Here is a 21,084-nt window from a genome sequence, read left to right as displayed (position 1 = left end):
TTACAACCCCAAAATCAAGAGTTGCATGTGTTAACGCCTGAGCCAGCCAGGCACCCCAAAGATCAGCCATTTTTAACTGGTCTTTACAGATGAAACCCCTGAAGTTAGAGAGGTAGGGTAAGCTGTCTGAGGTCGTGGGGAGCATGGGAGGCAGTATTGAGGACGGGAGGGGTGTGGAGGGCCCCCGCTGGGTAAGGCGATGTATGGGGCTTCCCACAAAAACCTGCAGAAACCCTCACTTCCTTCCGGGGAACCCACAATGGTCACACGGGACACCTGCTAAAACAGAGACACAGATCCCAGAGGCAGCGGGACGCATCCTGATGTGGCTTCACCCCTTCCTTTCCTAATCCCAAGGCATATTTATATCACCATGAAAGAGATCGAGAACAATAATGGCTTAAGGGCATCACTTTCTATTTTATACTTTTTTAAATAGTAAAAACTCTGATGCCTAACACATATATGCGTGCATCTTCAAAAATACACCAACGAGAATGCACTATTTGTAACAGCCCTGAAACTGGAGACAACCCAAACGTCCATTGGTGGAAGAATGGACAAATAGTGTTGGATTCCTTCAACAGAATACTCTCCAGCAATGAGAATGAACACACGTCTGTCACCACGACCACACAGATGAATGTCACAAACGGTGCAAACAAAACCAACCAGCCCCAAAGTTGCTGTCTGCTGATATTCCTATAAAGTTCACTGCAAAAGTAACCAGGATGCCAGAAGTCAGAACAGTGTTTATGCTTCAGGGAGAGGTTGGAAATACGTCTGGTGTGGCGTGGGGGGTGGCGGGGGGGGGGGGCTCTTCCGGGAACTGAAAGTGTTCCTTTTGTTGGTCTGACTACTGGCTTCAAGGGTGTGTTCTTGTGAAAATGCATGAGCTGTATGCATTGTTTGTACGCTTATGGTCATATATTACACAATTAAAATGTTTAATGTAAACCATTTGCCAATCGTAGTATTTCACCCTTTATTAGTTACCGATGCTTATGCACGGTCATGGAGGGAGCCATGTAATAAAGAGGGTAACTGTGGGCTTCTAAATTGACATCCTCTCCTAAGCCTTGACCTTGAACATAGCAGCTGAAACCAGCTTTCATTTCAGGCTCACTGAAAGGGGGATTGTCTGCGGAGGACCCAGCCAGGTGGAGACAAGGGCCATTACTCAGGACATCTGATCCAGAGAGACAGGCAAACCACCCAAATTATCTGATTTGGCAGGTCCCCGGGATCGGATGACCCAGATAACGGTCAAACTGCCATGAAGACACCACACATCCCAGCCAAAATACCCATGAGGTGGACCCTTCTCCCAGAGCCATACTTGTGGGCAGAGCAGACAGCGACCTTTGCCACCCCCCCCCCGCCCCCTCCGCCAAGGTCTCATTTCTGCAAGAGAAGCTTTGGAATTCTCTGAGAGTCTGCAGCGGCCCCAGAAACGTGAAGCCAATCTGGCCCCCACGGGACTCCAGGCAGGTGCGCTGCTGGTCCTGCACTTCGGCTCTCTCAAGGACCCACTCTAAGCCATTGGGCGTAGATTATCTCATTTAATCCAGCAGCCCTAGGAAGGAAGTCATAACTTCATGACTCCCATTTTCAGCCGTGGAAACAGGCACAGAGGGGTTAAGCGAGTCACCCAAGACTGAACACCAGAAGGGACTGGAACCAACCAGTCACTTTTGAACCCCTTCCCTCACCAGCCATGCCCTGTCCCCTCAATTCTTCCGCCAGGGGCGCTATTCCCCATTTCTCACCCTAGTCACTCACACATCAGGCATCACTGTGAGCCAGGATGTTCTGCTCACCGACTTCAGATCCTCCGCGATGCAGGAAGAATCAGAATGGATGAAATCAGAAGGGCATGGGATTGACGGAGAAAGGCTCCGGAGAGGAGAAAGACAGACGAAGCAAGACTGGACAGGAAGAGGCTTCAGACTGTGGTGCGGGTCTGATACCTGAGAACAGCCCGGGGAAGGAAGATCTGGGCAGGAAGATCCTCAGGCCATGGCTCAGCTCGGCGGCAAGAATATCACCGTGAAATATACCTTTACTTATGTGGAAAAATCATATGCAACAGACCCTGACACATCTTTTACAGAGGGGGGCAGTACTGAGCAGTGACTATCTTACAACATCATTTATTGTGTATTCATTCGGGTATCTGTGCCCCCAGCCTGGGAAGCCAAGGATCCGTATCTTATCTGTCTGTGTATTGTCAGCACTTAGCGAGGAGCTTACACATCATAGGGACTCAATAAGTGCACATTTCTGGGGCTGCCTGGATGGCTCAGTGGGTTAAGCATCCGACTTCGGCTCAGGTCAAGATCTCATGGTCTGTGAGCTCGAGCCCCGCATCGGGCTCTGTGCTGCTGACAGCTCAGGGCCTGGAGCCTGCTTCAGAATGTGTCTCCCTCTCTCTGCCCCTCCCCCACTCATGTTCGGTCTCTCTCTCTCTCAAAAGTAAATAAGCATTAAAAAAATGTTTTTAAATAAATGCACATTTCTGATCCCAAACTGGAGGCACAGCCGTGCGACCCCTGTGCCACATGCATTCGCTGATTTAATCCCTACAACGGCCCCGTGTCGTCAGTACTGTTCCCATCCTCCAAATGGAGAAACTGAGGCCCACCGAGGTGAGGCAACTTTCTTGAACTCGCAGAACTTGGAGGTCTCAGGCCTGGGTTGTCCTGGCTCCACGCTGGGGTTTTTCCACAGGGACATGTGGCTGTCAGGCCCAGCAAACAGGTCATTCCAAGACCCAGGCTAAAATGTAGCCCAATGCCCTCGTTCTCCCCGGAGACTCCAGCCCGGACTCCAGAGAAATGCTTTTGGAAACTAGCCTCTTCTGGCACGTTCCAACTCAGACACATGAGTGTCCTAGGAGGAGAGTGAGCCATGGGCTTGTGGGCTGAAGGGGTTTTTGTTACCTTGGAATTCAGGAGTAGTCAGCCTGACCTAGTTACAGAGCTGTTTTTGCTTTTAAATGTTTATTTTTGTGAGAGAGAGAGAGCGTGCACACACACACAGGGCGGGGGGGGGGGGGTGGACAGAGGATCCGAAGCAGGCTCCACTCTGTCGGCAGTGAGCCTGACTCAGGGCTTGACTCACAAACCTAGAGATCACAAACAGAGCCGAAGTCAGACGCTTAACAGACCGAGCCACCCAAGCGCCCCAGAAGCTTCAGTGTTTTGAAAGTTATTTCTTTCTCATGTCTTCAGTGTTCAACCTTTCTCCATGCAAATGAACTCAGGAGCCACAACACATAACAAGCAACAGCAACAGGGGCGCCTGGGTGGCTCAGTCATTGGGCCTCCGACTTTGGCTCAGGTCATGATCTCACGGTCCATGAGTTCGAGCCCTGCGTCGGGCTCTGTGCTGAGAGCTCAGAGCCTGAAGCCTGCTTTGGATTCTGTGTCTCCCTCTCCCTCTGCCCCTCCCCTACTCTCTCTCTCTCTCTCTCAAAAAATGAATAAACGTTAAAAAAAATTTAAAAAGGAAAAACATTTGTTCCTCGCCTACTGTGGGCAGGTCTGGCGTCTGCTGGCCTGGCGTCAATCACATCCACTTCAGCTTCACAAACTCACAACCGCCCTGCATTTCGGGAATTCCTTACTCCCATTTTCCAGATGAGGAAAGTGAGGCTCAGGGCTCAGGGCAACCTGCCCAGCGCTGGCAAGTGGCTCAGATGAGAACTGGATCCGGCCAGGGCAGGGCCGAGCAGAAGATGGGGAGAGAGGGCACCAGCAGCCTGAGCCCAGCTTGGTGTTTCGCCGCCCACCTTGGAGGCGGCCGGTCCTTCGAGACATATTGGGACAGCCTCATCCTTGCCACCCTGCCTCCTGTCACCAGCTTGGCCATCCTCCAAATCCAGCCACAGCAATCTCTTAGAACATACACGGCTCTGACTACACCACCCCCCTGCTTAAGTCCTCCAAATGGCTTCCTGTTTCTCACAGCTGAAAGCCCAGGCTCCTTCACGGAGCCCGGCCTGCAACCGGGCCTCAAATCTACTTCCTGCTTCCTTTCCCACCATTCCCATGTGCCCTGTCTAGCAGACTCTTCATACCTCCCCACGCTCCTTCACCACCTTGCCTTTCTTTGCATATGCCATTCCCCTCCCTGGAATGTTCTTTCCCTCATTCCGCTTCTCCATCCAACAAACTCCTGCTCGTTTTTCCAGTTCAAATAGTGACTTCCCTTGAGGGGCCTTGGTTTCTAGAACCCCATGGCTTCACTAACACCGCAGGGACAGGAGAGTACAGCGAAACCAGTCCGGAAAATGGAATCTTGTTATCTTCTTTATGCCTTTGGATATAATCCGAGAAGGCAATTCCGCGTCCTTAGTGTAGACAACATGTCTCTCAACAACCATTTACAGAAGCTGGGAGCCCTCCCTCCGCCCTTCCGTCCACGCTGATTCTTCTAGTTGCCCAGAAAAGCATACCCCATCTTTGTGAGAACTGCTTCTTTCCACTCTAACCTTGTGTATCTGGGGGAAGCCATCCGGAAGGAGGAAGGGACACCTTTGGGTCTCGCTTGGCCAGTCTTAGAATCCCAAGGCCCCGCCCACAGCGATTGGTTCAGGAAACGGCACACGACCCAAACTCAGCCAATCAGGGAAATTCCCTGGGAGTTTTCTGACTAGTTGGTGGGAAACAACCCTATTTCGTGTGGTCAGCGCTGATGGGGGAGCATAAGTCAAGGTGACAGGCCACAAACACCCCCACCCCCAAGGTGGGATGTGCGTGACAGTCCTCAGGCACTCCTGGCTGCCCAAGAACAAAGGAAAGGGGAAAACCAATGGTTAACTGAGAGAGATCACCGTCCTGCAGGACATTCGTCTCCATCAGTTTACAAATATCCTAGTAAATTACAAGAAAAAGGTAGTCTTATCAATAGCCTCATCTCCGGAAACCTATAGACTCTGTTTCCTGGAGCCCCCACATCACCCCCCATAGTGATGTGGGGAACAAAGGCAAAAAGGAAATGGCAGGTAAAATTCAATTTCCTTATAACCCGCAGCCCATTGGCAACTGCTTGAGGCCAGCAGAGTAAAATGTTTCCCCAGGAAGTCCCCCGCTGTCTTAATGTTAACGCTTTGCTAGAGGGAAAAACAACCTTAGCTTGACAATAGCTGGGCCTCCACTATCCTGGGAATCTTCTTTAGCATAGGAAAATCGCACTGGAAACTTACCCCGGACTTGACCTCCCCCAAGCTCCCAAGCATATAACAATTCTGTCCTCAGGATCCCTGGGCCGCTCTTCCCACAGGTCCTGTCCCTGTGCTTTAATAAAATCACCTTTTCGCACCAAAGACATCTTCAAGAATTCTTTCTTGGTCGTCGGCTCCAGACCCCACGAACCCCACCATCATCCCAAAGCCTCATCAAGGAGTTTCTATGTTTAGATGTCCAGAGCTACCTGTGATGTTGGTTTGAGTCCAGGGAGGATGACTTACCTTGAGGGAATGAACCTTCACGCAGACGAAAGGCTAAAGAGAAAGTATGTTGTTGAATTAGTTCCTGGCTCCAACCCTCCCCAAGATCAGCTACACCCCTGATCTTTCTACAATTGGGTCATAAGAGCCCATGAAGTCTTTGGCAGGTTCAAGTTCAAGGTGGGTTTTGGTCTCACAACCATAAAGTGTGTTTTGGTCACTTAACAACCCTAGGGTCCTAACAAACAAGGTTTAAAACTCTTTTCAATTACATTATGCAATAATGTAGTCAACAAATATTTATTTATTTTAATGTTTATTTATTTATTTATTTTAATTTTTTTTTTTAACGTTTATTTATTTTTGAGACAGAGAGAGGCAGAGCATGAACGGGGGAGGGTCAGAGAGAGAGGGAGACACAGAATCGGAAGCAGGCTCCAGGCTCTGGGCCATCATCAGCCCAGAGCCCGATGCAGGGCCCGAACTCACGGACCGTGAGATCGTGACCTGAGCTGAAGTCGAAGCTTAACCGACTGAGCCACCCAGGCGCCCCAATGTTTGTTTATTTTTAAGAGAGAGAGCACGAGCGCAAGCGATGGAGGAGGGGGACAGAGAATCTGAAGCAGGCTCTGTGCTGAGAGCAGAGAGCCCTGTGTGGGGCTCGAACTCACGAACCATAAGATCACGACCTGAGCTGAAGTCGGACGCTTAACTGGCTAAGCCACCCAGGTGCCCCGGTCAACAAATATTTATTAAGGACCTGGTGTAGAACAGACACTCTGCTAATGGGGACGCAAGAGTAAGATAAGAAGAAGGTCCCTGCCCATACAGAACTCAGTCTGCAGTTGTTGCTGTGCGATGAAGCAGCCACTAGCCTGACTTAGCTATTGAAATTTAAAATAATTAAAATTGGGGCACCTGGGTGGCTCAGTCTGTTGAGCGTCCGACTTCGGCTCAGGTCCTGATCTCGTGGTCTGTGAGTTCGAACCCCGCGTCGGGCTGTGTGCTGACAGCTTGGAGCCTGGAGCCTGCTTCGGATTCTGTCTGTCTGTCTCTCTCTCTGCCCCTCCCGTGCTCATGCTCTGTCTGTCAAAAATAAATAAACATTAAAATAACTAAACTTAAATTGATGGAGAAATGAATAAAGTAGGCCAAAGGTGGCCAAGGGGACTGAAACAAGCTCTGGTCTCTGGCTTGGACGCCCCTCTTCCAGGTTCTTCTTTTGCCCTGTTTGCCGCGCGCATGAAAACCCCCACGGATATGGAAGCTGACAACTATAAATTATCCTTCCCACTTGCATTCGGCGTTCAGATCGCTGGAGAAACGGTCTCCTCTGAGCCCACCGGTGTTAAATAAATCTCTGATCCACCAAGATCTCCGAGTGCCGCTTGGTTTTTCCGCCAGCGTTCCAGCCTGGTTCTGTAACAAAATAACATTTAAAGTTCAGTTATGCAGTCTCACTTGCCACCTTTCAAGGACTCAGTAGGCACACGTACCTGGTGGCTACTGTGCTGGGCAGCATGATACAGAACACCATCCTCAGCACAGAACATTCCATGGGACACTGCTGGTCTAGAGCCTCCCTAGTCAAAAGTGTTCTCGAAACCAGGTTCACCCAGGGGCTTGCTGGAATTACAGAATCCCTTCTTTCCTGGCAGATTTCGAGAGTCGGAATCTGCATTTCAGAGAGATCGCCGTGTCTTTGTTAAATTAACATTTGTTAAGCACAGCCCCAGGGTGCTGGATGTTGCGCCACAGTTCTAGGAGACCGGGAGGTTTGAAAGAGAGTTCGTGCATTACTCCCCAGTCAGGGAGGAGATCCTGAGCCACCTTGAGGAGCCCAGAGGGGAGGTCAAGGCGGAGTGCAAGGGGCACACGCCTTTATTAGGGTCCGTGGGTAGAGGGCTTTGGGGTTTCCGGTCTAAAGCTAGCTTGGGAAATTCAAAACAAAAAGAGCGGGTTTGGTAGGCTTCGTGGCCCTGGGAGGCAGGAGAGAAAGCTCATCACAAGGGCCTTTGGGGGAGTCCTATCAGGAACCTACACTTACCTGATGACCACAGGCCGTTAATCTAGGACACGTGGCCGTTGAAGGGGCTAGTGTCGCCTGAAGGCCCCTGCAGGCCATTGGGCCACGCAGAGTGGATGCCAATGCGAAAATAACTATGTAGTAGTTTAGCTAATTCTCCACAAAGATGCCCCGTTATTTCACGTGCACATCAGAAGAATCCTGTCCTGACAGCCATTCCAAGTTTACTCTGTCTGCCTAACACTGTCACAAATACCCTCCCATGAGCAACAGAGAGGGTCCCAACCTTGAGAAGGACACTCAGGCTCGCCTGGTTGTCAGCTCCCTGACCTCTCCCCAAGCCACAAAATAACCGCCTTTGGCATTTGTCCACGGAACAAAGGCTTGAGGGAATAACACCAAGATTCAGCTGAACAGACTCCTTCTCCTTGCGCTCACCAACTTGCTCACCAAGTTGATAAGTACGACTCGGGTTAACGATGTCCTCTGGGGGCGCCTGGGCGGCTCCATGGTTAAGTTTCTGACTCTTGGTTTCAGCTCAGGTCATGATGTCAACGGTTCGTGGGTTCGAGCCCCGCGCCTGTCAGCGCAGAGCCTGCTTGGGATTCTCTGTCTCCCTCTCTCTCTCTGCCCCTTCCCCACTCACTTTCTATCTCTCAAAAAAATAAAGAAAGAAAAGAATATGTAGGGGCACCTCGGTGGCCCAGTTGTTTCAGCATCAGACTTCGGCTCAGGTCATGATTTCGCGGCTCTTGAGCTCGAGCCCCACATTGTGCTCACTGCTGTCAGCCTGTCAGCTCAGGGCCTGCCTCAGGTCCTCTATCCCCCTCTCGACGCCCCTCCCCCACCTGTGCTCTCCCCAAAATAAAAATAAATATTAAAAAATTTGTTTTTAAATAACAAGCATTGGACTAGGTTGAACCTTGGGGCATTCCCACCCCAGGGATGATTTTTCCATGATACAGTTCTTCCGGGTAAACTCACTGCAGGAGAGCTGGCAGTGATCAGAGATTTATGCTGTTATTATTATTACTTTTATTATTTTTCCAGAAAGAGGAAGAAGGCCCTTACTGTGGGGCATGAGTTCCGCTTGTTCTCATGCTATAAAGGATGTGCCCACCCCTGTGTGGGCTCAGAGGCTGTCAACCAACCCAGCCTGATTGAGAAGCGCTCTTTGAAAAACCTTTACACACACACACACACACACACACACACACTTCTACTAATTGGTGGCACCCAACCATAACCAAGAAAAAAGGCAACAAACTATCCATTTAAATTGCAGATTGTAACCTTTATGCTTGAAATCTTTTCAAACATCCTGTTTATAGCTTTGGGGTTCTGGCACTCAATAATTCTCCAAATTATTTTCCTTGGTTGGATTTTTTTTCCCAGTGGCTATTATTATGCACTGCATTTCCCCAATTTCTGGGCCTCACCCCCCAGTTTGTTTCTCCTGAGAATCTAGGTAATTGAGGACTTTTCTTGAATATTGCCACTTTATTCTGCTCAGCCGAACCAGCTGCACGGAGCTGCTTTGCAAGGCTTGGCCCTGCCCACGCAGAGACAGAGGCAGGGGGGTTTCCAAAAAGGCCCCGGAGGTGGGGGGTGGGGGCGGCGAGGGCAAACAAGGGCTTTTTCTCCAAGCTGTGAAACTCCTCTGCCCGGCAAAGATCTTGAATGCACTGGCCTGTGCTGGCCTTCCCTGAAGTGTTAGTAGATTACAGGGGCGGATGTTAGTAGGTTTTACAAGGTAACCACGGGTTAAATTCAAATGAAAGGTTTCCTTCATGGGGGGTTTCTCAAGACCCTCAAACACAGCTCTTTTGGTGTCAGACGAGCAGGCAGGTTTCCCAAGTTTACTTTATCAGAGTGCACCTGTTTGCCTGGAGAAGGCTCATCAAAAGCGGTCCAATCCGGGGAGACGCTGGGTGTTGTGGTTAGCATTGCTGCAAGGTTCCTAATGACCCAGCCCAGATCCAGCCTGGATGGGAAACAGCCTCTTCCTCTCCCTAGAACGTACGCCCCCTTCTATGGGCTACACTGCTCCTGGCTTCCCAGACAGCACAGTAGAAGACTCAAGAGTCAGAAAGGATGGGTATGAGCCCTGCTTCCTGGCATCGTTCTTGTCCATTTTGGGTACCAGCTCATCCCCACAACTGTACCCGAAGATCTAGGAACCTAGGAGCCAGAGTGGACATTGTGACATCTGCCTTCCCGTTTCTCCTCTCCCTTCTGGAAACAAACCCCTTTCCTGAGGGGAAACACATAGATCCTTAGAATTCGCCTGTGGAGGCTAATAGCACATCTGACTTTTCTCCGAGAGCTGAAGCCTGCGACAGAAGTGTTTGATGACTGAGCAGGGGATTGATGAATAATTCTAGCCAAACTAAGTAACAAGTGGTAACAAAAATGAGTAAGTACCATGTGCTTCCTGTGTGCCAGGCACTGTGGTGAAGGAGCTTCAATTCACTTACTTAATCTTCATGGCAGCTCTATAAAGTGGCTCCTACGATTATTCCTATTTTACAGATGACGAACCTGAGTCGTTTGCAAGACCTGTCCTTCACGTCTGCAAGTCTTTTTCTTTTTTTAAATTTTTTAACGTTTATTTATTTTTGACAGAGACAGAGCATGAGTGGGGGAGAGGCAGAGAGAGAGAGAGAGAGAGAGAGAGACACAGAATCCGAAGCAGGCTCCAGGCTCTGAGCTGTCGGCACAGAGCCTGACGTGGGGCTCAAACTCACGAACTGGGAGATCATGACCTGAGCTGAAGTCGGACACTCAACTGACTGAGCCACCTCACGTCTGCAAGCCTTAAACACTCTACGACAGACTGGACAGATGGAAAAGCAGCCAGTACGCAGGATAGTTGCTATTAATGGAATACTTTCCTGTGCCAGACTCGTGGGCTACTATCTACCAACGACTTTGGGTAAACCAGGCTCTGCTCCAAGAACTGAATGTTCATTTAATCCTCACAGCGACCCCATAATGTAGGGATGACTGGTTGAGGAAACGGAGGCACGGCAACATCTGTTCATCTGAAGAACAGAGGTTATCTTATCAGCAAAATGGGTTTATTCGGGAATAGCAGAGAGTTGCAAAACAGTAAAACCAGGGGCAAGTGCAACACACAAAGGAAAGAAACGCTTTATGGAGAAAGAGGAAGTTAGTGGGGTTGTTTTGCATGAAAGGCCCTTAAACAAAGCAAGAGTTCGGGACAGTTTCTCACTAGCTGAGTTGCTGGGATAGTTGATTTCTTACAGGGGATGTAATGTACATCTCTCCCTGTTGGGGCCTGTAATTGATGATAATTTCCTGAATTCTGTTGGGAGTCTGTAATTGACAATTCTTCTTAAAATTGGTATCTGAGTGATACTCTCCCCCTCCCCTCAGACTCCCTTCTGGCCTCCTGACTCCCTTTTAGTGAGGTTCCCTTTTAATTAATCTTTACATGTTAAATGACCTGTCCAGTGCTACACAGCTTCTTAGTGACAGAAATGGGACTCTTTTGAGTCCAGAGGCTGTGCTCTTACCCCTTACCCTCTGTCTTACCCACAGAGTCTGTGCCCTAGAAAAGGACTTTTGTTCTCTCCTGGAGGGCAACAACAGTTTGGACCAAAAAGCCAATGGTCTCAATGCCATTCAGCTCTTCCTGAACCTTTGAAATCCGGGGCGTCAGCAAGGTGGTGGCAATGTCCTTCCCTCTTCCTTGGTTCTGAGGACACGTACCTTTTCAGTTCCCCTCACCCTCCTTGGGCCGGCCCTTGCATGAATCAAAGCTTTCAGACGGGAAGGAAAACTACAGATGGGCCAGGAGCCCAGCCTCCGGGGTTCTGCTTGCCAGGCCCGGCTGTTCGAACAGCCCTCATCACGTCTGACCACTGTTCTGACACCAGAGCTGAGAAATTTTATTTAAGGGTCTCTGAAGGCCCTGGCAGGCCCACCCCGAATTCCCTGAATTCCCCGCTGCCTGGGGTGGAAAGAATTTCCAACCAAATTTGGCAAGCCAGGAAGGACTGTGGTCTGGCTGCTCCCTCTGAAAGGTGCTATGTGGCCCTGGCAGCCCAAAGCATCTTTTGCCTCTCTTCGTTCCTTGCTAAGAATAACCAGGCCACCTCCACACCCTCCACTCAGGCTCAGCCTTTTCTGAGATCTCCCTTTGCTGGGTGTAAACCGTCTTCGGCAGCAGAGAAAGTAGACGGTGAGCCTCCAAGAGCTGGGATTTGAGCCCAGGACGCGTGGTTCCAAAGTTCATTCTCTCCCCACCTATGGGCAGGGCTTTTCCGGAGATCAGAGATGTTCTCCACTGGGACTGCATTCATGGTGCGGGGAGGAGACCCTCAGACCCTCTGTGGCTGCTGCTGTCGCTGTCTGGCCCATACTCCCGTGCACTCATCAGTCTCTTAAAGGGCAGTAGTTTCTTGTGCGAGCCTGGGTCTCAGCCGTAAGAGCTGGGGAATTGGCAAATGAGACTAAGTGGGTAAATGCACCAGGTGCTCGTCCTGGGGTAGGACAACTCTGGGCACATTATACCCTGTCTGCCCCAGAGTCCCCCAGTGGGGCTGCCCACGGCCCTTACCAGCTTATTAACACAGACTGTGCTGGTTTCCTTCCCTTCCCGGCTCCCAACCCTCTCCTACTCCTGTTCCCAAGGATCTGCTTCTTCTCTCAGTGTCTCTTATGGGGACATTCAACCTAGGAGGCCCCCTGAGACTCCTAAAGGGGAAGCCTAAGGGGTCTCTTTTTTAAGGAGCCAGGCTCTTAGTTGTCCAGGCTCATTGAAGGCGGCAGGATAGAGTAGGCAAGCACACCTGTGGCGGCCCCCAACCCCTGCCCCACCCCCCCCCCCCCACCGGGACACATCTTCAGTCCCTGGCCTTGGAATCCATTGCTTGGGTTTCTTTTGGCTGCATCTGCTTTGTCTTCTGAGAAACTGTGCCAAGCAGAAGTTTTTTGACCCGAAATCTATACTGAGTGTTGACCATGTGCTGGGCACCATGCTGGGGTCTGGCAACCCAGAGGAGCTGTGTTCTCCGCCTCTGCCCACTGGCAGCCGGGAGACAGCATCTGGACCCCATCTCTCCTCTCCAGGTTAACCTCGGTCCTAGGCACCAGCAGCAGAGGATCCTGGGGCAGGTGGTGGACGCTGATCTACCAGATGCCTACGGTGGGAACCCAGGGCCCCGGGAGCCAAAAGACCCCCCCCCCCACCTCCTCCCAACAAATGAAAGAGATTGTTTGCATAAGCCTCATCTAAGGCTGGCTCTTGCAATGTTTTTAAATCACCTTTGGCTTCGGGAGGTTGAGTGCCTGTTCATTTCATCAAGCGATGACTCCTGGACAAGACAAAGCCCATTTCCACGGCTAATACGGCAGAGCATTTGGAGAGCACTGAATCCATCAGGAACCCAAGTGGTTTCCCACTGTCATCGGCTGAAAGGCAGATGAAGATACGACTCAGGGCACAGGGTGGAGGCCCTGGGATCAGCGCAAGGATTCCCAGACCCACCGCTAGGTCAGAGCCCCCCTCACCACTACCATTAAGACCCTCTATTAAGTAGTTAAGGGCATAGGCACTGGAGTCGGGTTACCTGGGTCCAGAAAACTGGCCCAAGTCCCAGCTCTGCCACTTGCCATCTGACGATGGGCAAGCAATTTTATCCTTCCAAGCCCATTTAGTCATCCATCAAATGGATTAATAATTGTTATTTCCACCGGTCAGTCTTCCCCCCGGACATTCATGCCTCTCAGTCACCTTTTCCAAGTCTTCGTTCAGAAGCCACCCCTTCCGAGAGACCGTCCCTCCCTGCCTGGTTAGAAACTACAATACTACCCTCGTCCCTCTTCATCTCCTTTCCTGGCTCCGATTTGTTTTTTCATGACAGTGATTACTGACTATATTGTATCGTGGGTTTATATATATTTTATTTGTTTTCTATCTCGCCCCGGGTAGATTTTCAGCCCCAGGAAGGCAGGGGTTTGGTCTCTTTTGTTCACTGCTCTATTCCCAGCATCTAGAACAATGCTGGATTGAAGTAGATGCTTGATAACTATTTGGTGGGATAATTTCTTATTTAAACCAACGTCAGCAGTGCCTGCTGCATAGCAGTTCATTATTATCAATCAGGTATTGGCCACAAAGCAGGAAAGTGCCACACAGTTCCTACCTTGACTTTATTAATTCATCTAAAAATGTTCTCTAAAATATTGTCTCTACACCATGTGCCACGCAGTGCCCTAGGCTCTGCTGATGCAGGGATGGACAAAAGGAGTCATAGATCAGCAGAAATGTGATAGTACTCCCCTCGGAGATTGTTGTGAGGACCGAATAAGCTAATGCACAGAAAAGGCTTTGCATAATCCAGGAACAGAGTGTATTAGTCAGCTTTTTCTATGATAAAGCTGTGTGACAAACATCCCCCCAAATCTCAGTGGGCTCCAACAGAGTTACTTTTCACTTATATATATCTGAAGGGTACGGGTCAGAATTGGGTCTGCCCCATGTGTCTTCTCTGTTGGGCCCCAGGGTGAAGGAGAAACTCCTATCTGGAAATGCTGTTCTCTTAGGGAGAGCAAGTACTGGCAGCAACTTGCCATTCCTAAGGCCACTGCCTAGAACTAGCACACCATCATTTCTGCCCACATTCCTTTGGCCAAATCAATCCACATCGCCAAGCCCCACATCCATGGGCCGAGGAAATGCACTCTCCTCATTGACCAGGGAGGGGAGAGTGAATATTTGCTGGATAACAGTACAAAACACCCTGTTTAATAAAATTTCTTTGCTATTGTAAGGGAGAAAAAAAAATGCTTCTTCCACAAAATCATACAGGCAGTGGTCAACAGTTACGTGTTATCCCAAGGACAGCCACCTAGACGGTGCCAGAGTTGGAAGCTGGAAACCCATTGGTGTTTTTTTTATGAATCAGAGAGAGCACCAGTTTGAAATCAACGCAGACTCAGGACGCAAATCTCAGCCCCCGCAATTAACAGCCCAGCCTCTGTGTGTCCCTTTACCCCTCCAGGAGTCATCTACAAAATGAGGTTCCCACATGGCTCTGGGAGTTGCTGTAAGGATCAGAGGGCTAACACGTGGGCAGACCCTTTGTGAGCCATGTACACCCGCAGTTGTTGACTATTATTCGGGGCCATGAAAGTGATGGTGCCGCGTGGCTGGTGAAGCCTCAGTGGGCATCCAGCTGAGGCTCAAGCCATTCCTGGTGGAAATCTGCATAAAGGTGCCCTTGAAGGTGACGCCCCAATACTTCTCTTGCAGCTCCTTCTCCTGCATTGATCCAGAGTTCCAGTCTTAGCAAATAAGCCACGGGCAAAACAAATATTTATTGGGCACTTCAGTGGGACAGGGACTCTGCTGGGGGCTGACGATACAGCAAAGGAGGCGGTAACAACACCTGCTGTCATGAAGTTCATATTTGGCGCAGGATGTCGGGTAAGTAACTCTAAGCGTGGGAGCATTGGGGGGGGCTGTTGTGCAGGAGACAACGGATGAGGATGATAGAGCTAAGTTAGAGGGGATGCAGCCCCTCTAACCAAAGAAGCAGCCCCTGTAACACACGGCGACCCCAGCTGTGCTGGAGGGGGCCACGTTCTAGGGGCCCTGCTGTGTTATAATGGGCAAGGTTGGCGAGCTCTGAGAACCCCAATGGAGGCACCTGCTCCAGCCTCAAGAGTCAAAGGCAACTTCCTGAGGACATGGCTCATGGCCATGGTGGTTGACCCATCAGGGATGACTGGATGTGTCAAAGTCAATGATAGCGATACAATCCTATTCCTGCCAGCGATTGGCTCGGAGAAGGACACATGACCCAGTCCTGGCCAAGGAGACTTGAGGGAAATCTGCCTGGAGGCTGCACGGAGGGGCCTCCTTGACTCTCAAAATGAGACACAAGGTTAAAAAGAAATAACCCTCTGATTTCTCTGGACGTGGCTGGGTCTGGATGCCAAGCCAGGTCTACAGCCGCTCTCCTGCAACCCGCTGTGAGGGCAGCTGACAGAGCAAAGACATGGCAGGGATGGGGGACCCTCGAGAACACCACAGAACAGCTGTCTCAACCACACTGGGACTCTCCTTCTTCCCTCACCTCTGGAGTTCCATTCACGTGGGACATCAACTGTGCTTCGGGGCTGTGCCTATTTGAAAAAGGGACTTTTTATGACTTGTATCTAAGAGTCAATAAGAGTGAGACAGAGCTGGGTCTTGAAGGTCGCATAAGAGTTTTTTGGGTAGAAAAGAAAGGAAAGTCAACCCCAGGGAGAGAGAATGGCTGGGGCAAAGGTATGGATGTTTTTGGAGAAGCATCAAAAGGGGGAAGCGGGGGGCTAGGTCATGGGGTGGGGGGCCTTCCGGGCCGCCTGGGGAACCTGGCCTTGCCCTGGGAACAGCTTCTCTGTGGATTAGTCGGTGCCCTTAGGAGACAGTACAAGGCAAACTCTGGAGTCAGAGAGAGCTAAGTTCCAATCCTGGCCTCTGACGACAGACAATTAAGACAAACCTGTACCAAGCCTGAGTTCCCTCCCCCGTCGGATGAGGTGGGTCGTTGTGATCATTAAATACCGATACAAATAGAGACAGGGAGCATCACCTGCACAGTCCTTGGCGATGTGGTATGTGATCGTTCTTCCTACAATTTTATTATTCTTACATCATTATATCACACATACACTGTATCGGTTAGCTATTGCCGCCTAACGAACTACTCCAAAGCTCCTGGCTTAAAACCATAAACGATTATTTTGCTCACTGTCTGCAGGTCAGCTGGAGGTTCTTCTGGCCCCAGCCGGGCTCACTGATGGGTCCGAGGACAGCTGGAGTCGTGTCGGTGGCTCTGCTGGCTGGGCTGGGTTGAGCTTTCTTACATACTTGGGGGTCAACCGGGGGTGTCCCATCCTCTAGAAGTCTAGCTCAGGCTGGTCCTCACGGTGGTCGGTCAAGATTCCAAAACAGAGGGTGGGAAGTATCCCAGTCCTCGTGACCCCGTGCTGGGAGCCACCATATCCACTTCTGCCATATGCTGGAGGTCAAAACAAGTGCCAGGGCTAGCCCAGGTTCAAGGGCTTTTAAGGAAACAGATTCTACTTCTTAATGGCAGCCGCTGCAAAGTCACATCAGAAAAGGAGAGGATACAGGGGAGGGTAGAGAATTGAGGTCAGGAGTTATGAATGCCTCTCTCAGGTTTGTACGCTGGGTTAAGAGTCCCCAGCCAGCAAACATCCAGAAAAGGCCTTGGCACTCTCTGGAGGTGTCCCCAGCCTCTTCCTCAGCTGTATTTGCATATTTTGATTGGTTCCCCTACTTATCATCTGTCCCGGCAGGAAGAGCCTTTCTCGTCTCCAGCCCCTGGAGAATGATTAAAATCCCGCACTATCCTCCCGACCTTAACGTGAGATTCCTGGAGGCGAAAACCTGACTTGCCCTAATTTCCCATAATTAATTCGTCAAGACACCTGGTGTGGCTGCTGCTCCCCTCGGGGACTCTCTGGCTTTCCCCCAAGCTGGCCAGTGAGTCCCTGCTCTGCTCATCTCATGAGGGGGAAGGGAGATTCTGTTTCTGGGAGATCTACCCAGAGCCCAACCCCCAAGCGGGTGTTGCTACACGTGTGAAGTCACTGCCTCTCTCTCGATGGCCCTGACACTCAGTAGGATTCCCATGTTACAGATGAGCCGACTGAGGCTCAGAGAGGTGGTCGCTTGGTAAGGACATGAAGCTGGGAAGTATCAGACCTCAGGTTAATGGTTCCCTGGTTGCTTAGGGAGCCATACCTGGGTGGATGGCAAAGAAATTGTGGCTTGAAGGCAGTGTAGGCTCCTTCCTCTGGGAAAGGCAGGTGTCCTCGGGCATGTCTTTCCTTTCATTGGATATACCCCCCCACCCCCCGCACTGTTACCCAAAATTAGCACCAGGCAAGGAGGTCCTATTAAAATACAAATGTAGTTGACCTTCAACAACAGGGGTTTGAACTGTGTGGGCCCACGTATACATGGATTTTTTTTTTGAGTTTTATTTATTTATTTTGAGAGAGACAGGTTGAGGGGGAAGGGGCAGAGAGAGAGAGAGAGGGAGGGAGAGAGAGAGAATCCCAAGCGGGCCCTGCACTGCCTGCACAGAGCCCGATGCAGGCTCGAACTCATGAAACCACACGACCATGACCTGAGCTGAAACCAAGAGTCGGACGTTTAACCGACTAAACCACCCCGGTGCCCCTACATGGATTGTGTTTCAATAAATACAGTATGGTTCTGTAAATGTATTTTCTCTGCCTTATGATCTTAATACCATTTTCTTTTCTCTAACTTACGTTATTGTAAGAATACAGTATATAATCCATATAATATACAACATGTGTGCTGTGTGGTCAGTAAGAGTTTTGGACAAGAGTAAGCTATTAGTATTTAAATTTGGGGGGAGTCGGAGCGCCTGGGTGGCCCAGTCAGTTAAGTGTCCATGATCTCAGGTCATGATCTCATAGTTCGGGAGTTCAAGCCCCACATCGGGCTCTGTGCTGACAGCTCGGAACCTGGAACCTGCTTCGGATTCTGTGTCTCCTCTCTCTCTCTCTGCCCCTCCCCTGCTCATGCTCTGTCTCTGTCTCTCAAAAATGAATAAACAGAAAAAAAATTATAGATAAAAAATAAATTTGGGGGGAGTCAAAAGTTGTATGTGGAATTTAGACTGTGCACGGTGCCCCGACCCCTGCATTATTCAAGTGTCACCTGCCCTGTGGATCTACAGTTAGTTAAAAACACGGGTTCCTGGACTCCCTTCAGACCTTTCAAAATGGACTCTTTAGGAATGAGGTGTGGGAATCTGCATTTTGGTATTCTCCTTTCTAGACCATTCTGAAGCCCTAGCCACTGACCACACTCTTCACAGGAGAGCACTCACGCTATTGTTAAGTGCGAAGGGTACGCGTGTAAAGCATGAGCCTGTATTTGACAAAGAGAAGAGATCTCAGATGGGCACAGAAGGACCGTCTGGAAGAACATGTGAACAGAGGAAAGTCTCCACTCAGAGCAGAGTCACGGAGCTGGATCTCTATCTATATTGCTGGATCACCGTGCACTGAGCATGTGTTCCCTGGTCATCAGAAAAGGCAGCAAGGATCTTTTAATGCAAATATCCTTGAAAGAGAAAGAGGGTATTAGCAGCTGGAAGGCAACGTTGAAAAGAGATTTCTGGCGGCCGCAGCTGGCTGACAACAAAGGCTTGTGGGAAAACGGCTCTGGTATAGGCAAGCTAAGGGGGCCATGGGGGAGGTGTGGCAATCTCAGCAGCCAGAGGTGCCAGAATCCAGGTCTTTCCGTTTCCACAACCTGCAGTCTTGATCTCTGTGCCGGACCATTGTGGCAGAATGCAACGGTGGCCGCAATTCTTATCCCTCCCCATGCCCACGTGACCACGGTGCTTCCTCTCTCTTTCTCGGCTCAACCGTGTGACTTGCTTCGGCCAATGGCATTTTAGCACACACACATTGGGATAGCTCCAGAATCCTGTACCCGCACCAAAGCTTGTAAGTAATAAAAATAAGTTACCGAACCACATGCCAGGAATTCTACTCGTGTTTTAATCCTCACAAGACAGTGCAGTGGGGGAATCATTATTATAGGATTGAAAAAAAAAAAAAAAGGACAAGTGATCGTTCTAGAAAAGAGCCGTAACGCAGGTAAAAGATAAAATCCATACCGTATTAGGGTAATGTCCACACTATAGTAAAGAGCTCTCACAAATTAACAAGTGACAAATGATCCAATAGAAAAATGAACAAAGGATGAGAATTCACAGAAGAAATCTGAGTGGCCAACAAATAAATACAGGCAAACGTGCTTAAATTCTCTACAAGTTAGGGAAATGCAAGGTAAAGTGACGATGAAACACCATTTTGTACCCATTGAACTGGCAAACATTTTAAAGAGCTAGAACACCTCCTGCTGGCAGAGATGAGGGGAAAGAGACTCCCAGGAATGGCTGGCAGATGATTAGAAACTGGCTCAGGAAATTATTTGCTTCCCCAAGTTAACGAAGGTAGATAATGTCAGAGTCATCCTTCAAATCGGGTGGGTTGAACTCCAAAGTTCACAGTGTCAACCACTGAATAAATGGAAGGAATTTAGTAATCTAATCTGGAGTATTTCAGGCTGCCTTTTTCTTCTTCTTTTTTGAAATTAAAGCAACAGAAGCCTCTCTTCAAAGAGCATCTTCCAGAAAACCCAGTCCCATGAAAGAAATAACAAAAGAACCATGGGGTTGAAGCAGGGCGGGGGGGGGGGGGGCGCCCCATTCCAGCTACTGGGCCTCTTCCTCGTTACGGAGCCAGTGAATCTCTAGAGCTCCATGGAGCAGAGTTTGAAAACAATTGGCCAAGCCAAACCCCATCATTCTACAGCTGGGAGCAAGTAAATGGGCCAGAGAGGGCAGGGATGGCTTGACGTCACACAGCTCATCATGGCGGAGCTGGGACTGGGACCTGGGTCTTCCTGCCATTAGAACCGCACTCCTTTTGCGGTGTGATTCTCAAAGTTCGTAATAATCCTGCCATAAGCGTCCTCATAGTTATCATTCGTCTGAGCATCTTGCAAGTGTCCGGCAATGTGCATTCATCACGTCCAGTCCTCAGAACCACAAGGTAACGGACTCGGAGGTGGTGGGACATACCCAGTGTCACAGCGCTAAGGAGTAGCAGAGGCAGGATTCGAACCCAGGTCTAATCTGAATGTGAAACGGGAGTGCTTTCCACTGGACCAAATGATCCTAGGTAATGCGGCCGTTTGCTGTGCACGGTACGGGGGATGGGAGAGGGGTTGGAGCCCAGCACTAGCAAAGCATGTCACCTGTCATGTTCTGCTCTTCCTTTCTTTTTTAAATTTTTTAAATGTGTTGTTTATTTTTGAGAGAGAGAACATGAGCGGGGGAGGCACGGAGAGAGGGGGACAGAAGATCAGAAGCAGGCTATGCACTCAGCGCAGCAAGCCCCATGTGGGGCTCCAACTCAAGAATTGCGAGATCACGACCTGGACCGAAGTCCGATGCTCAACTTGACTGAACCACCCAGGCACCCCCGTGTTCTGCTCTTCTGATAGGCTCTTCACCATTCTCTCTGGGCATGAGCTCCCTACCCCCTCAGCATCCAGCACGGCCCATACTGGATGCTTCACATCTGTTATGCGCATTCTCAGAGGCCAGCTATAAGGTCACCTATGCGGACAGACGGCTGGAGGCAGAGAGTCCTGGGTTCACAACCTATTTCCCGTGTTTCCCAGCTGACAAGTTAACCCACTTCTCCACGCCTGCTCCTTTATAGATAAATCAAGTTTCTACAATAATACTGCAGCATTAAGTAGGAAGCCTTGGGACGTGGATAACAGAAACCCCCACCTATCCTGGAGGAAACCTCTTACCCCGCAGAGTGGGAAGTCCAAGGATAGAGTGGCCTTTGCACTTAAAGACTTGGCAGCTCGGGGCGCCTGGGTGGCTCAGTCGGTTGGGCGGCCGACTTCGGCTCAGGTCATGGTCCCACGGTTCGTGAGTTTGAGCCCCGCGTCGGGCTCTGTGCTGACAGCTCAGAGCCTGGAGCCTGCTTCGGA

The 21,084-nt window shown here is 50.1% G+C and overlaps 1 long non-coding RNA gene across 1 annotated transcript; it reads right to left on the bottom strand.

The window, feature by feature from the left end:
* Nucleotides 1–11,452: 11,452 nt before the first annotated feature.
* Nucleotides 11,453–21,019, bottom strand: LOC122232770. The gene is made up of 3 exons (XR_006210164.1): nt 20,899–21,019; nt 12,771–12,917; nt 11,453–11,935 (listed from the first exon to the last, which is right to left on the bottom strand). It is a non-coding gene; the product is annotated as an uncharacterized LOC122232770 (long non-coding RNA).
* Between the last annotated feature and the right edge of the window lie 65 nt (nt 21,020–21,084).

This window comes from Panthera tigris, chromosome D3 (assembly GCF_018350195.1).
Source record: "Panthera tigris isolate Pti1 chromosome D3, P.tigris_Pti1_mat1.1, whole genome shotgun sequence".
NCBI lineage: Eukaryota > Metazoa > Chordata > Mammalia > Carnivora > Felidae > Panthera > Panthera tigris.
Note: the sequence above shows the minus strand (reverse complement) of the source record. Positions and strands in the feature narration are given on the sequence as shown.